At 43.1% G+C, this 15,905-nt stretch overlaps 1 protein-coding gene across 4 annotated transcripts in view; it reads right to left on the bottom strand.

The window, feature by feature from the left end:
* Dab2 (DAB adaptor protein 2) overlaps positions 1-15,905 on the bottom strand; it is a 127,477-nt gene that overhangs the window by 49,755 nt on the left and 61,817 nt on the right. For 2 of the 4 annotated variants that reach the window (XM_076916157.1, XM_034523494.2), the window contains exon 1: positions 2,359-2,727. The exons of 1 other annotated variant lie outside the window; for it this stretch is intronic. The gene's annotated coding sequence lies outside the window, so the exon portion shown is untranslated. Of the gene's footprint in view, positions 1-2,358; positions 2,728-15,905 lie in introns of those variants that run through there. One more of the 4 variants, XM_034523495.2, reaches the window with a different exon arrangement.

The raw sequence follows: 15,905 nt of genomic DNA on the forward strand, positions 1-15,905 counted from the left end.
CAGTGTCAAAATGCCAAAAGAAAAAGAGGAAGGAAGAGAGAGAGAGAGAGAGAGAGAGAGAGAGAGAGAGAGAGAGAGAGAGATATCTAACCTCTGGATTTTGTTCTTCCCAAGTCAGCAAAAGCAGCGCTGTGGTTATCTTCCCAGCCTCCTTTACATCCTCAGGTGGAGATAAATAAAATCAGCATCATCAGCTCGATAAACACATGTGTGCTGGAGGGCAAAGGCAGAAGGCGTTCCTCCCATTCCCCCACAATCTCTCTCTTCTGCCATAATAAAAAACGGCCCAGTTTAGCCAGGCGTGGTTGCCCCCACCTACAATCCTAGCACTCCGGAGGCAGAGGCAGGAGGATGATAAGTTTAGGTCTAGACTGGGGTACAGAGTAAGACCATCTAACCAGGAATTATAGAAGCAGCTCTGTGCCTTGCCAAGAGTGCCCAAGGTCCTGGGTTCCTTCTCTAGGACTCAGGGCAAAGATGGAGCATAGTAGCCTAGGGGGGAAAAGTTTCTAGGCTAGTGGTTGGACCAAAGGGCTTCTTGAGTTTGCAGTAGAGAAAGAAAGGGGTTTGTGATTAGTTTAAAAAAAAAAAAAAAAAAGCATGGGAAAAATCCAGTGAGTTTTTAGGAGAAAGTGACTATGAACTTGGGAAGAAGTGGTCTGTGTCTGACATACATGCTGGAAGAGACCATCACACATCTCTCTGGTGCTTTCTCAAGGGGTCTTGCTAATCTCACCTTCTGAGTTGTGTTTGCTTTAGCTAGAGATCTGTTTTCCTCTGGAAAGCCTGAATCCCCCAACACTCCTGAATTCTCAAGCCAGGAAACTTCTTTCAGCACCGCTGTGCCCTGCCTCATTTCAGGGGAGTGAAGAAAGGTAGAGGCCTCAGTGGGTAGGGTACCTAGCTGGAATAGGGTAGCCTAATCCAGGACAAGATAGCATCACCAAAAGCTGTTGGGTAGCAGTGGCTCCCGAGTCCTGGCTAGTCTCTCCTTTCTGAACAACCAGTCACTGCTTCTGTGTGCAGAGCCCAGGCCTCAAGATTGTAAAATAGGTAGATTATACAACCCATCAGAACCATTCCTGGAACCTTATCAGCTATCTCCAAGGGATTTTTGGCAAAATTTCTGGCATTACTTACGTTGGAGTTATAGCTACCTCCACTCTCTCCCTGCCTTCTGCTTTGCCTGATTAGGGGCAGAAATTTTTTTCATCCAGTTACTTCACAGAGCAACACCAACGTTTACTATTCATGAAGTCGCCCCTCCATAATTTTTAAAGCTTTCCATGTGTCTGGAAGCTCGTTTCTGCTCTTCTCGGTTTACAGAGTGGCTCCCTTTCTTCCAAACACAGGCGAGGGAGAAAGAGGAAAGGGTGGGAGGGGGTGCCTGGGGTGGAGATAACATCCATATTCTTTAACTGTTTTTAATCCAGTTAAATTTCCCTTCGTATTCAAGCAGCTCCCATCTGAAACAGACTACAGAGCTGAATTCCAGACTCAGGATTAAGTAAGTGGAGGAGAGCGGGCAGGGAGAAATAACAGTCAGCTCTGTGCTGCAAAGAGAACCGCTACATTGGCAGGGTCTCCAAGGTTTTAAAACACATTTTAGTCCCTCTTGAATTTTTACTTAATCCTTCCAAAAAAAGTTACAACAGTCAAGAAAAACAGCATTTAAACGCTTCGAGATTTAAAACAAGTTTGTTAAGTCGCTTGGTCAGATACTTTCCTAGGAATGTTGGTATAAGACAAAGTTCACATTTTTAATGCCCTGTGCTGTCAGTCAGCAGAAAATAGCTCCTCAGAGGCACGGACCACGTCCCCAGCCTTTGTCGCACAGCGAAACTGAACATCCTTCAGGAGTTAATTAGGTGGTCAGCAGCCACACCGCGTCTTCCCTGGGGTGTTCCCAAAGCCCTGAAGCACTAGGGCGGGCGCGTGTACAACACACACACACACACACACACACACACACACACACACACGGAGGGTCTCGTTAAATGTCACAGGGTGGGCGCCTTGAGTTCGACCCTAAAGGTAAAACGCATTCCTTGGAAGCATTCCACAGATGTCAGGCCACAAAACCCTCCGCTTTCCCCGGAGTACACTGTCTCATTTGTAAGATTCCCCAGCGCCCAAGATCTGCAGCCAAGACAGGGATGGGAAGAGGAGCCAGCAAAGGAGAGAAGTAGGTCGCAAAAAAAGGCAAAAAAAAAGAAAAAAAAGAAAAAGAAAAAAAAGACACAAAAAAAGAAAAAGAAAGAGAGAGAGAGAGAGAGAGAGAGAGAGAGAGAGAGAGAGAAGAGAAAGAAGGAAAGAAAGACAAGGAACCGAAGGGACAGGGATGGCAGAGCTACTCACGGACTAGCTAGTGCCTCTGCGGAGCCAGCATGACTTCCCCGCGCCGGGAGCCTCCAGGCTGCAGCGCCGTGGACGCGGAGGGCCCCCGCTTAAATAGCCGCCGGCCGGGAGCCTCGGAGCCGCGCAGCCACTCCCGGGTAGAGATATGGTTCTAATCAGATGCTGGCGCTGAAGACTCTCCAGGAATGCGACGGCGGGATGTTTTTGCTGCCTCGGCTTGGTAACTCCCCCTCAACGTGTCTGCCGAGTCTTCCAAACTTAACTGTTTATTAACTCGAGCTTAAAGCCACTGAGACCGGCGCCTTCTTGCGCTCCGTGCGCCCGGCCAGCTGGGGGCGATCGCAGGGACCCGGAGACAGGAGCGTGCACACGACACGGGCCAGGAACCCCACACTGCCTCGGGGCAGAAAGGGTGCACGTAAGGACAGGAAAAGGGAAACTCTGGAGGAAAGGGATGGGATCCTCTGAGCTCCGTTTCACAGATCCGTTCCCCGGATTGCCTCTTCGAGTGGCGTGGCACGCGAACTCATCCTAAACCGCCTGGGGCTTTGGAACAAAGACGTGCCTTTACTCCCGGCTTTCCCTACAAGGGAAGATGGGTCCCAGGGCCAGTCTGTCCTTTCTAAAGCTGGGCATATGACTGGATTTTTACCTTTAAAGAAAAGCACTATTCTTTAATTGTGAACGCGAGTGTGCTTAAATAGGAGGGAAATTTATGTGTGCCCTTTTAAAAAGATGCACTTATATTGCACGAGCATGTTCTCTCTGTTAAACTGACCTAAACAAAACAAGTTAGCATACATATAACCCATATAAACACATTATATGCTGGAGTTCCTTTCAGTGTATGTCCATCCACACGTAGATAACATGACTTTGTCTGCCAGTTTCTACGGTATTTCTAATCCCTTCATGAAAATATTGAGATATGAGAATAGGTATGGGAAACTATTCCGTCGATGTTCAGCTGTGGATGGCCCGGCAGAGCAGACCTCAGGAATCCTACACAGTCTCATTATTTCTTTTCTGCATATTTTAAAGTCAAGGGCAATTGTTAAATATCCACAGAAACAGTGGTGCTTTTTAAGGACTTAAGAAATTAAGCTTTGGGAAGACCCCCCTCCCCCACTTCCTCCTTTCCCCTCCCCCACTTCCTCCTTTCCCCTCCCCCTTCTTTCTCCTTCCCCTGCCCCTTCCTCCTCCCCCACTTTCTTATTTTATTCAGTCCCTTTTTTCTTATTTTTCCTCCTCTTGTCTGTTTTTCCTTCTGCTCCTCCTCTCCTTCCCTCTCACCCCTGCCCCCCTCCTCCGTTGGAAGCAGAATGTACTGACTGTGAAAACGACAAATTGTGACTTGGATGGAAATGGGTTATTGATTTTATTGAGTGAGCAACACAATGGATTTGCATCTTACCACTGAGAACCGAGGGTTCAAATCGGGCTTATGGCACACCAAGGATGTGTTTTGTGGTCCATGCCTAGCCCCAGCTGCAAAGCCACTGTAATTTGAGGTAGCTCAATGTGAGGCAGTTTCTGCTTGCAAGTAGGTCAGGCTTGGAATAGCTCTTAAGCAGGGAGAGTGAGAGACACAGAACAAAAAGGATGATGCCCCTCCTGACCTCTGGATTCCCTCCACACCTGGGTGTGCAGAGTAGAGGGGTGCATGTGTGTGTGTGTGTGTGTGTGTGTGTGTGTGTGCTTCCAATATTCCTCTGAGGTAATTTTCTTTTATTTTATTTTATTATTATTATTTCTTTTGTTTTGTTTTGTTTGTTTTTTGAGACAGGGTTTCTCTGTGTAGCCCTGGCTGTCCTGGAACTCCCTCTGTAGACCAGGCTGGCCTTGAACTCAGAAATCCGCCTGCCTCTGCCTCCCAAGTGCTGGGATTAAAGTCATGCACCACCACCGCCCAGCCTGAAGTAATTTTCTATGGAAAAAAAAAAAAAAAAAAAACCCACAAACAAAACATTTTCTGTGAATGACAAAAGGTCTACTTTTCAGTTCTATGATGGCACCAGACATAGGTGTTGCTAGTTATTTTAAGAAAAAGTCCGACTGCAGCTCAAAACAGACCACTCTGGACCACGCGGTTCCAAGGGGGGTAGGAGGTTTATTCAGGGGAAAGGGCAAAGGTGGGGAGAGGAAGGTGGAAGAGATAAGAGAGCGAGTCAGGGGGGTCCTGCCTGTTTTATATGGGCGGTGATGTAGTATCTCCCAGGTAAAGGTGAGGTAGCTAGGTGGATTCTGGGAGTGTGCGGCTGTTGCCTTGGCAACAATGTGGGGGTCTCCTAGATGTGACATCACTGGGTTCGGAGCCTGATACCAACAGGTGTGAACTTTAATTTTGTTAGCTCTGAGAACATCACACTTTGATTCTAAAATCCAGTAGTCTAGAGAAACGGTGTCATTTCAAAAGGTTCAAAAATTAGGGAAGAAACAGGTAGTTCATTCAAGCAAACGGGGGCTGTGATAACATAAAAGAAACAAGTCTGAAAACAATCATGCTTATTTTTCAATGTGGAAGTGGCCACTTAGGCCTTTATCTTTATCTATATAGTTGAAAGATTATTATCAAAATATGTTAACTTGTTCCCACTAGATGGAAGGGATTTGCCTTAGAAACCAGAGAAAGAAAATGATTTCATCTGCTGTGAACTGCAGTGTGAAGAGAAAATGTGGACCCAAAAAGCTCGTTTGTGAACAGCGGGCTCAAAGTGGCTGCTTAAAACTTGTTTTATACAGAAATCTAAAGAGCCCACAGTAGAGAGTTCTGGTTTTAAAGTGTATTTTTATATCTCTAGGGTGCTGATATTGGTCTTGGCAGTAGTTCAATGTCCTGCTCATATTATGTAGGGGGAAATAAAAATAAATTTAACTCTTTTTATCCCAGGAGGTGCTGTTTCCTGCCACATCTAAGTTGTTAACTTTTCAGTAAGTCGAAAATGAATATCTCCGCATAAGTAAAAAAAAAAAAAAAATCAAAAAAAATCAAAGCCCACCCTGATGTTCATTACCACCAAAATTTTGTTTAGAAAATTAAGGTAGGAAAAAATTAAATGCAATGTTTGAAAAACCAAGGTCCCCACAGTCATTTGCACAAAACCTGCCTGTGGTGGGGTGGGGTGGAGTCTGGACTGTGCTCCCAGCCTAGAAAGGGGTAGTTAATCCCGTGACAGTGTGCTGAAGAATGCATGGTTTATTATTAAAGTAATCTCTTAAGATTTTCCTGGAATGTGCTTTCGCAGCAGCTCTGCCTATGCAGGCTATCCTATGTATGTCTTCTCTTCCACGATTCAACTGTTGATTCTTAGCTCAAAAGTCTGGCCCCTTCTCTCCTACACCTCACCCCTGATCCTTCCTCTGATGCTCAGGCCGTCCTTAAACTGCCCGTTTTGAATTGTGCTATTTTCTGTGAACTATAAATCGTATTCTGGTACTGGCCTCAAGAAAACTGTCCACTTCTCTGCTTCTTCAACACATAGAGCTGTTCAAATCAAACAAAGCAAGCATGGCAAGATTGGATATGTCTGTAGTCCTACCTATTCTAGAGACTGAGGCAGGAGGATAATTAAGTTCAAGAGGGAAAAACTATCAAAGAAGAATTGATTGAGATTCGTCTGGTAAGATCCTTCTTTCTTCATTTCCATTTTTTTTTTTTTTAAATAAAGGCTGTTAAGTGAGAGAGGAAAAGAAAAGAAAAAAATCCCCAAAAGCAAACAAACAAACAAAAGAGCTGTTGTTTCTACAAAAAGTCCCTTGCCCTCCACTAATCCTATATATTTAACACTGAAGAAAACCAGATCCCATCAGATTCAGCTGCTGACAGGAATAACCAAATATTGGGAGTTGGTCTTTGTTTTTGTTATCCATTCATCTCTGCTTTCTTCCTCCCTCCCTTCGCATTCTCTCTCCTTCCCTCTCTCTCCCTCCCCCTCCCTCTGTCCCTCTGTCTCTATCTCTCTCTCAGATATTTTCTGAACCTTGGAAGATGGGTGGGTTTTGTTTGTCTTTCTGGTTTCTGACGTTTGTTTTCTTCTTAGACCCTTATGATGCCACAGGACTCAATATTTTTGCACGTGGCATGTAGTAATAGTGAAATTCTGATGTCAGACACTAGAATACTTGGGGAAACTGGAACACCATGAAATGAAGGACATTTAACATTCAGTATTGGGCCAGCGAGATGGTGCTGACAACTGGAATCCCAGCCCCAGGACCCACTCACGTGATAGGAAAGAACTGATTCCTCTTGGTTCCACACACATGTGCAACTATGCACAGGTGCACACACACACACACACACACAAATAAATACATTCACTATCATATATTTATATAACCGATCACATTCTACTACCTATACACGTGTATATAATGACGAGCAATAGAGCATCCTAATATGAATTATCACTCAAATAAACATTGTTTTATTTATTAACAAGCAAGCCAATGTGAGTTATCAAAAATAAAAACACACTCAACATTGCAAATACAATGATAAAATGCACACAATCCAGCAAGAACGTTGATAGCAACCACTTAGCCCATTTTCTCGCTTCTGAGGAAGAATCTGTGAACCAGACAGAAAGCAAGTACAATATACAAGGGTGCTGATTGCTTTATTGTTCATAGAAATATGAAGCTGAGAACAAAGTATGTCCATCAGCAGGAAGGAATTACGCTACGGTTCACACACAGTGTTGAGTCACGTGCCACCTTTAAAAAAAGCAAATTGAAGCTGAATCTTAGAGTTTAGAAGCTTTTCTATCAGGTTTTGTTGGGTGAAAAAAGCAGAAACCAGGGAAATTTTAAGAATTTCTATTTTAGTAATAAAAAATAGCAACACCTATATGTATAGTGTTGTATATGTATATGGATGTGTGCTGAGGGTTATAAGGGAACAGAGACTAAGCTGAGCTGTAGATCGCCAGGGCTCTGGTAGAGAGGGAAGTCGTTGAGGGGAGAGAAATGTGTGAGAGCCAGGTACAAAGGTGAACAAAAGAGAGTTGTCCACAGATAGAGGTGCATCAGTGCATCCAAGTGAAATATGTGCAGTCCAGGAAAGTGTATGATCTGATTTACAATAAGAAAAACAAGGGATGCAGGAGAAATTCCCCCAAAAATATCCTTATGATGGTACAGTCCTAGATCTTTCAATGAGGGATGGTGAGATGGCTCGGTGGATAAGAGTATTTGTTATGTAAGCACGAAGATTTGAGTTTGAGTCTCTAATATCCATAGCACAAACAAACAATAGCAACAAGACAGGCTTGCCTGGCTGTGCATGCTTGTTATTAGAGCCTTGGGGGTTGGGGAATACAGACAGGCAGATACTAAGAGCTCTGTGGCCAGTAAGCCTAGCCGAAACAGAGTTTACAGTTCTCTATGTCTGTCCTCGGGCACACACACTCCCAAACACATATACACACATCCTACACACACACACACACACACACACACACACACACACACACACACTACACACACTTATACCACAACACACACACACACTCTCAGAGTAGCCATTACTATTCCTAAGGGTGCTCAGCCTTTAACATTCACAAGAGTAAAATAGTCACCCTGGAAACCATCTTTGAAAGGTTGCCTCCTGGGTGCAGGCTTAGGGATCCCAGGTGTATGAAGTACCTAGAATCTATCCTCAGTAGCACTTTGGTGTGGTTCTTCTGGTTCTGAGATTTGTGGGCCAACACATTGATAAACACTATATTTTCTCCCGACAAGGTCAAGAAGAAATTGATTTTGTTTTTCTCTGTGGGATGAGAAGAGTGGAGGAGAAGGAGACTCCCACACAATCAAAACCCCATGGTTTTGTTTTTTGTTTCTTTTTTTCTCTCTCTCTCTTTCTCTCTTTGGCTCTCTGAAGCCCCAGGCAGGGTCCTGTCTCAGGTGATGCCTTCTGTCTCTGCCCGTTACCTGTCAATGTTTGTTTTCAAGAAAAGGAGCTGATGGTAGCCGTTTGTGTTGACATAAACCCATAGGTCTATATTTTCCACTCTGGCCCTTGCTATAGAATAGCAGAGACAGCTCAAAGTTCAAGGCTCCCAGACATGTTTGTAAGACCTGGGAGGAGTTGGGTAACAATCATCAACTCTATCTTGTTCCCAATTTAAAACTGCCCGGAAAAGAGATCAACTAATAGGCTTCTAGTGTGGGGGACAGTCTTGCTTTCTCTGAAGTTGTACTGTATTTTGATCTCAAAGTGCCCAGTAGCTGTTTGAAAATTGAAACTGTGTTAGAGAAACAATAGCCTCCGGGATTTAACATCAGAGGCCAGAAGTTGGGATCAGATCTGGGACTGCTCTATGTTCTACATCTGAGAGGCAAGTCATCTAAGAATATATAGGGGAGACCACCATCTAAAGGGTAGTTACACTGTGTGGCTGGGATTAATGGTATGTCCTACTTTTCAGGGACCCAATTGTAAAACAGTTTTCCCCCAACTCCTGATCTTATTTGGGCTTTTGGTGAAAATCCAGAAAATCCACACTCATGAAAGGATTCCAGAGTGATAAAAGTGAAGTAAATAATACAGAAAAAGACATGAAACCCAGAGTTTTTCCTCACAAAGTTGTTGATTATTAGAAAATATTTCCAGGTAGTGGTGGTAGACACCTTTAATTCCATCACCCAGGAGGAAGAAGTAGATCAGTGTCTGAATTTGAAGCCAGTCTGGTCTACAGAGCAAATTTCAGAACAGTCAGAGCTACACAGAGAAACCTGTCTCAAAAAAGATTTGTTGTAGAGAGAGAAAACAATATTTCCACCACTAACACCACACACCCCATCCTTACAAAGCCATGCACTTTTGTAACTAGAACTAAAAGTTGGGCTGACCTCATGAGATGGGCGACCCTAAACAGCAGCTTGTTGTCACAGTGATGAGGATTACTTCAACAGAATGGTTTCATCCAAAGAGAGAGAGAAGGAGGGAGGGAGGGAGGGAGGGAGGGAGGGAGGGAGGGAGAGAGAGAGAGAGAGAGAGAGAGAGAGAGAGAGAGAGAGAGAGGAATGTGTAAATATCACTGAAATGGGCATATTCAAATAAAGGACAGCATCCTACTGCCACTGTGAAGAATGGGGCTCGATCCACAGCCCTACAGTTTAATCCAAACAACTTTGATGGATCCCGGCAAGGTGCATCCTGGACTACCTTAGTCACCTCAGCTCTGAGATACAACAGCCACTTTTGAATCCAGAACCAAAGCCACGTGATGTACTCATTCAAAGACTGGAAAGGCACTTTAAAAAAAAAAAATTGAGAAGTGGTCTCTCCATGCTACCACAGTGGGGGTCAAACTCCTGAACTCAAGTAATCCCTTGTCTTTCTGCCTTAGGGCTGAGACTGTAGGACATACTATTGATTCCAGCCAAAAGGTGTCACTACCCTTTGGATGCAGGTCTCAACTACATATTCCTAGATGGTTGTTCTGGAACTCATTATATGGAGGAGACCAGCATTAAACTTGAAGCGTTCTCTCTGTTCCTGTCTCTCTCATCTGCTGGAATTACACGTGTGTACCACCACACTCAACTCAAAGTTACTTCATAATTGGAAAGTGGAAATAAGACACTTTTTGTACTCCAGAGTTATTTAGCTCCCCCAACGTTTAGAAACACAGGTGTGTGTGTGTGTGTGTGTGTGTCTGCACATTTCCTAGGGAAAGTATGCTGTAGTTTTTACTAGGTCATCAAAGGACCTCCTACTATAAAATAAAGTTAAATTCCGCAGTACCGAAGGTTTATGGCCATTCTACATTCTTTTTTTAACGGAAGATTTTTATCTGGGTCTTTTGTTCTCCTGTGATATGTGTCCTTACAACACATGGTCAAACAGGTTAGTCCAAGTATTCTTGTTCCTAAACACAAAGACCTTGATTTACTTCTTTTCACAGAGATAAAGGCAGAGCTAGGATATAACCCACATCCTTGAATAATCTAGAATTATTCTGCTCTTACCAATATGGACAGACCATAATTCTAGTGGTCAGCAGAAGATTTTAGAGTTCACAGTATCCTGTGTTTGTCTGTTCATGCTTAGGAAAGAGTTTCCTTTCATGAGAAAGACATTGCCAAGGGGAAGGGTGTCCACAGCAGAGCCACTGGGACGGTGAGAGGACACTCATGTCAATAAGAACTGCCAAGAGACATCCAGGTGTAGCCTTATCATAATGGGCATGGACAGCTAGGACCAGGCTGACTTCAGACCTATGGGGCAGGTTGGGAAAGAACGGTGTAAATCTCCTGAGTGTGTGAAGGTTTGTCAAGAGAAGTGGATTCTACCCTCCCCGCCATCCTCATTCACAGACAGAAACATGAACTGAATTGACTAACACCTCTCTAAAACACCTCTCTAAAAATAATGTCTTCTTAGTGTCTCAGAATGTTTCTTCTTTGGAAATAGTGTCTTTGCAGGTATGGTTTGTGAGAATAAACTCTCACAGTCTATTCTGCAAAGTCTCTTGTGTGTTATATACTGCTCTTTGGTTAGAGTGTCTTGCTGTTTTCTTATATTGTATTTTCGATTTAGGGTAGCTCTAGACACAATATGCTGAGGTATGAATCCCAGCTCCGTGGCATAGCAATCTTGTGGAATGGTGTTTATTTCTAAAAAGAGAGATACTGAAGCCTCTTCCCATTATTCTATCAGATTAGATAAGCTAAGGCACCTAAAGGGTTAACAGTAGTTCTGAGCACCTAGTTCTAGGCTGATGATAGTGTAACATTTTTCTAACATTTGAAGTTTTAAAAATGTCAAGGACATTTGAAAAGAATTTTACCCCCAAACCCACAAGTTTCACTTTTCAAGCAGCCGCGGGAGAATTCCCATTCGTTTTTCTAGAAATGTGTTTAAGAATTCTACCGGCGCAGGATGGCACATTCTTCTAATTCCTGTACCAGGGAGGTGGAGGCAGGAAGATCAGGAATTTAAGGCCAGCCTTACCCACGTGGCAGGGTCAAGGCCAGCCTGGGTTACATGATACTCTGTCTCAATAAACTAGAAAAAAAAAAATTAGCAAAAAGTGAGAACAGCTTGAGTGTGGTAACAGAAAACAGAAATAAACCGCGGTGCTGTGGTGCACTGTCCCGGGCTGGAGCACCTTTACTATCCTCACTATGGCGGCAGTGGTGTAGATGAATACCCTGAGCTGTTTGTGTTAGCATAGAATGAGTAGGCAGAGGGACACAGGTAAGGCATGATTCCATTTGCATGTGGTTTAAAATACAAAAAGTAATAACTTAGCAGTTCAGATATTCATACACGCCACATAAAATGGAGTTGATCAATAGAAGCCTGAAAGAGTTTAGACAGAGGTGGAAGCGGTGTCCAATGGAATGAGGAGGAGGGAGAGATGCAGGGAGAGACACAAGGGGAGACACACAGAGGGAGACCCACAGAGGGAGACCCACGGAGGGAGATACACACGGAGAGACACACAGGGGGAGCCACGCAGAGAGACAGAGAGCATTACTCCAATTCAAAAGTCTGATTTCTAGTAGATTTAGAAGACAGACCTGGTGTGTTCTTTTCTCTTTGGAGTATATGTGTTTGTGAGCTTTTTTTTTTTTTTTTTGGTTTTTCGAGACAGGGTTTCTCTGTATAGCCTTGGCTGTCCTGGAACTCACTCTGTAGACCAGGCTGGCCTCGAACTCAGAAATCCACCTGCCTCTGCCTCCCAAGTGCTGGGATTAAAGGCGTACACCACCACTGCCCTGCGTTTGTGAGCTTTTTAGAACCCAGAGTCTCATGCATGAAATGTGCCATCACTGGGCTTCCCCGCTAGGCCTCAGCTCTGCCAGCATCTATCCTGGGCACAAAGAGAAGCCACACTTGTTCCTTCTGCTTTGTTCTTTTTTAAAGATGGCTTCCCTGAGAAAGTGGGAACTGCAATCATTTCTAAGAAATAATTTAAAGTATATTGATTCAAATACCAGCTTTACCTATCAGGCTAAAGAAATCGAAAGGGCAGGGAGCAAGTCACATGATCTTACTCCAATTAAATCCAGCCAAACCCAGCATGCAGTGCATCCTACAGAACAAATGTCTGCTTCTCCAGCCACTCAGGGCATCAACCAAAGGGAACAGAGAAGAAGCAAAACCATGCAACTTTGTGTCTTGTAGAATCTAACCAATTGCTAGAAGGCATTTTTTGAGAAGGAGAAATCAAAATGTAAGTAGATACTAAGGTTTATTATTAATGTCATATTTACATATCAGAGACATAGTGGATTTGTGGGTGAAATGAGACAATCGATTCCACCTCTGTTCTGGGACTGAACCCGGCCAGGGTTTTGCTAAACAAGTACCTTACGACTGAGCTAAATCCCTAACCCTTGAACCCTTGAAGTTTCATATCTGCCCCCCCCCCAAAAAAAAATTCTAAAGGAAATAGAGGAGAAGGGAAAAAATAGGAAAACAAACACACTTGAGATTGGCAAAGCAGAGTGATCAGTGTACTGCATTGGACTTAACATATAATTCTGCTTTTGTTTTTAACCAAAGTGTTCTGTAATAGGAAATCAAGAGCATGCTGTTTCCCATGGAGCTCTCTCTCTCTCTCTCTCCTCCTTTTCATTTTCTACCTGCTAGCTGCTGCTGCTGAGTTATCAGCTGGATGCTAACTAGAGGTAAATTTGTAACCTCATTCTTTAGATATGTGTTTGGCTCTTTCCTGTGTCTCCTTCACCCTTGGAGTTTGAATGTGTGCAGAGGAGCACCTCCTGAGGTGAGGGATGAATAAGGTGGTATTAATCATTCAACATCAGATCTTATCAGAACGTGCAGGCTAAGCCCCTTGGGCGCCCCTATGCTCCTGAAGTACTTGTTTCTCTGGGTTACTGATTTCAGGTTGAAGTCAGGTGATTTGCGAAATGACCCAGGTTTTCCGGTTGGGTTTAAGCCACTGGGAACGAGGAGAACAAATAGGTCCAAAGTTTGTTGGTTCCTGGGCCTTAGGAAGAGGCCAGTCAGCGTCACTGTCATGTGCTTGTCTGATTAGACATTCCAGAGTCTGTTTTTCCGCCTTTCAGGCTTCGGGAAGTCAGGACACCTGTGTACAAAGCAAGTTCCAAGAAGCCCGACTTTCTGAGGCATCTTTGGAAATCCGGGCTCTTCATTTTGACTGTGTCGCAGACATTTTTGTCTCTTGTTGCATAAATGTTCAAAGTACCCGTATGGTGGGACAGAAACAGGAAGCAGATAGAACTTGGCTATACCTACCTTCCTTCCTTCCTTCCTTCCTTCCTTCCTTCCTTCCTTCCTTCCTTCCTTCCTTCCTTCCTTCCTTCCCCTTCCTCCCTCCCTCCCTCCCTCCCTCCCTCCCTCCCTCCCTCCCTTCCTTCCTTCCTTCCTTCCTTTCCTTCTTTTTTTAACTAATGATTTTTCAAGACAGGATTTCTCTATGTATCTCTGACTGTGTTGGAACTTGCTCTGTAGACTAGGCTGGCCTCAAATTCACAAAGATCCTCCTGCCTCTGCCTCTCCAGTACTGCCTGACCAGCAATTTTATCTTGATAAAGAGGGTACCAGTTTTGAATTATTCATGGGTAATTTTATAGTTTAATAAAATGTAGCCTTACTTAAGTTTGAGTCTCATGTATATCTTATAAGTTAGAATGTTACATCTCTACCCAACAGATGATAAAGTTGGATCTCAGTATTAAAGAACTTTTTGCATAGAAGTGTGCACATTGCTAGTGAAATTGCCAACTTTAGGATACTATTTTATGACTCTCATTGTCCTACCCAAAATTTATTTAGATTATAAGATGTGACCTGTAAAAAATTTCACAAAGGGAGAAACTGGGCATGGTAGCACACGCCCGAAATTCTACTAAGAAGCGAGGCAGAAGAATTGAGAGTTTGAGGCCAGCGTGGGCGATGTATTGAATTCCAGGCTACTGTGAGCTGCAACAGATACCTATCTCAAACAAACAAACAAACAAACAAACAAATGACAGAAACCCAAACATCCAGAAAAACCGATTTTTAAAAATTTTTGAAATGATAATATAATTACATCATCTTCTCTTCCCGCTTTTCCAAATCCACCCATGAGCCTCCATACACACACACACACACACACACACACACACACACACACACACACACACACACACAAATACCCATATAATGTTGCTGTGCATATATCTCTTTAGGGCTGACCACTAGGTATTGAATAACCAGTGTTGTGCTCCTCCCTGGGGAAGACCCTTTCTCCGTCTCTTGGCTACCTGTGGTTCTTTGTCTGTGGTTGAGGCCGCCTGCCTTTTCCCGTTCCCACATTAGCTTGCCATGCTCAGGTCATGTTTAGGTGGCCGTGTTGGTGACGTATCATGAGTATTGTTTCTGACCTTTTTAGGAGACACACAATCTTATAGAAAACTCTGGTTCTTAACAGTCTTTCCGCAACAGAAAGCCACAATTGATCAAAGTGTAGAGTCATGAAACCCAGTCCAAACAGACACATCCATAACATAACTCCTGTGCCTAAGGCTCAGGGACCACGGCAGAAAAGGGAGTAGGCCAACTGTAGGATACAGATGGGCAATCCAACTTTTTAAAAAGAAACTAATGTTACCTATTCTAGTTTCCAATTATCTGCAATGTGTTCATTTGTTAAGATGTTTGGGATTTAACTTTGCTCTTTCCTCTTTCCTCTGAATGTGTAATGTGTATGAATGTGTATGTCTAAGTATCTGTAAGGTATTATAATAAAATTGTTATATATATATATATATAATATATATGTATAATATATATGTAATATATATATATATATATATATATATATATATATATATATATATATTCTAAGATATTTTAATGTGGACCGCAAATTATTTTGGTGTCCTTTGTAATGTATTAGTATGACTTACGACTTACTTCCTCTTGTTTCTAGAATGTTCTCTTCTTAAGCTAATTGATTGATTCCTTGTAATCTAAAGGTGGCCCTTCTGACTTAGCCTTGTTGTAAGGCTCACGGTGGGATTAGGCCAGCACACTTGTGTGCTATGTAAGAGGCTTGTCTAGAAGAGACTTGGAGGGGGACTTAGTGTTTCATGGCCATCTGGTTCCTCTTAGCTGAGGAATGGCCAGCGGTCACAGCACTGCTGAGTGAAACAGAGAGACATGGCCTTCCATCCCAGCACAGAGAGCAACGTGAGGGGACAGAGGGACGGCTGTTTACAAAAAAGTAAAACCGGATATAAATCAAGCAGAAAATTTGCCCTTTGAATTAGAAAACTTTTGCTGCTGACATATTCTTTTTGAAGAATTTATGCAATTCATTTTTATTGAATAGTCTCTCCAGGCTGGATTGTAATGTAAATCAGAACTTAGTTAAAAAAATCATGCATATTGAAAACAAAAATATTACGTTAACTAAGGAAGAAAAAAATACTTATTACTTAACTAAATGGATCTTTTAAAAATACAATCTAAGATGCTCAAAAGAACATCAAATACTAGGGAGGAAATAAAATTATAAGACCTCATTCATAGCATGGGAGATGAAATTTGATTTTCC

Source organism: Arvicanthis niloticus, chromosome 19 (assembly GCF_011762505.2).
Source record: "Arvicanthis niloticus isolate mArvNil1 chromosome 19, mArvNil1.pat.X, whole genome shotgun sequence".
NCBI classification, from domain to species: Eukaryota; Metazoa; Chordata; class Mammalia; order Rodentia; family Muridae; genus Arvicanthis; species Arvicanthis niloticus.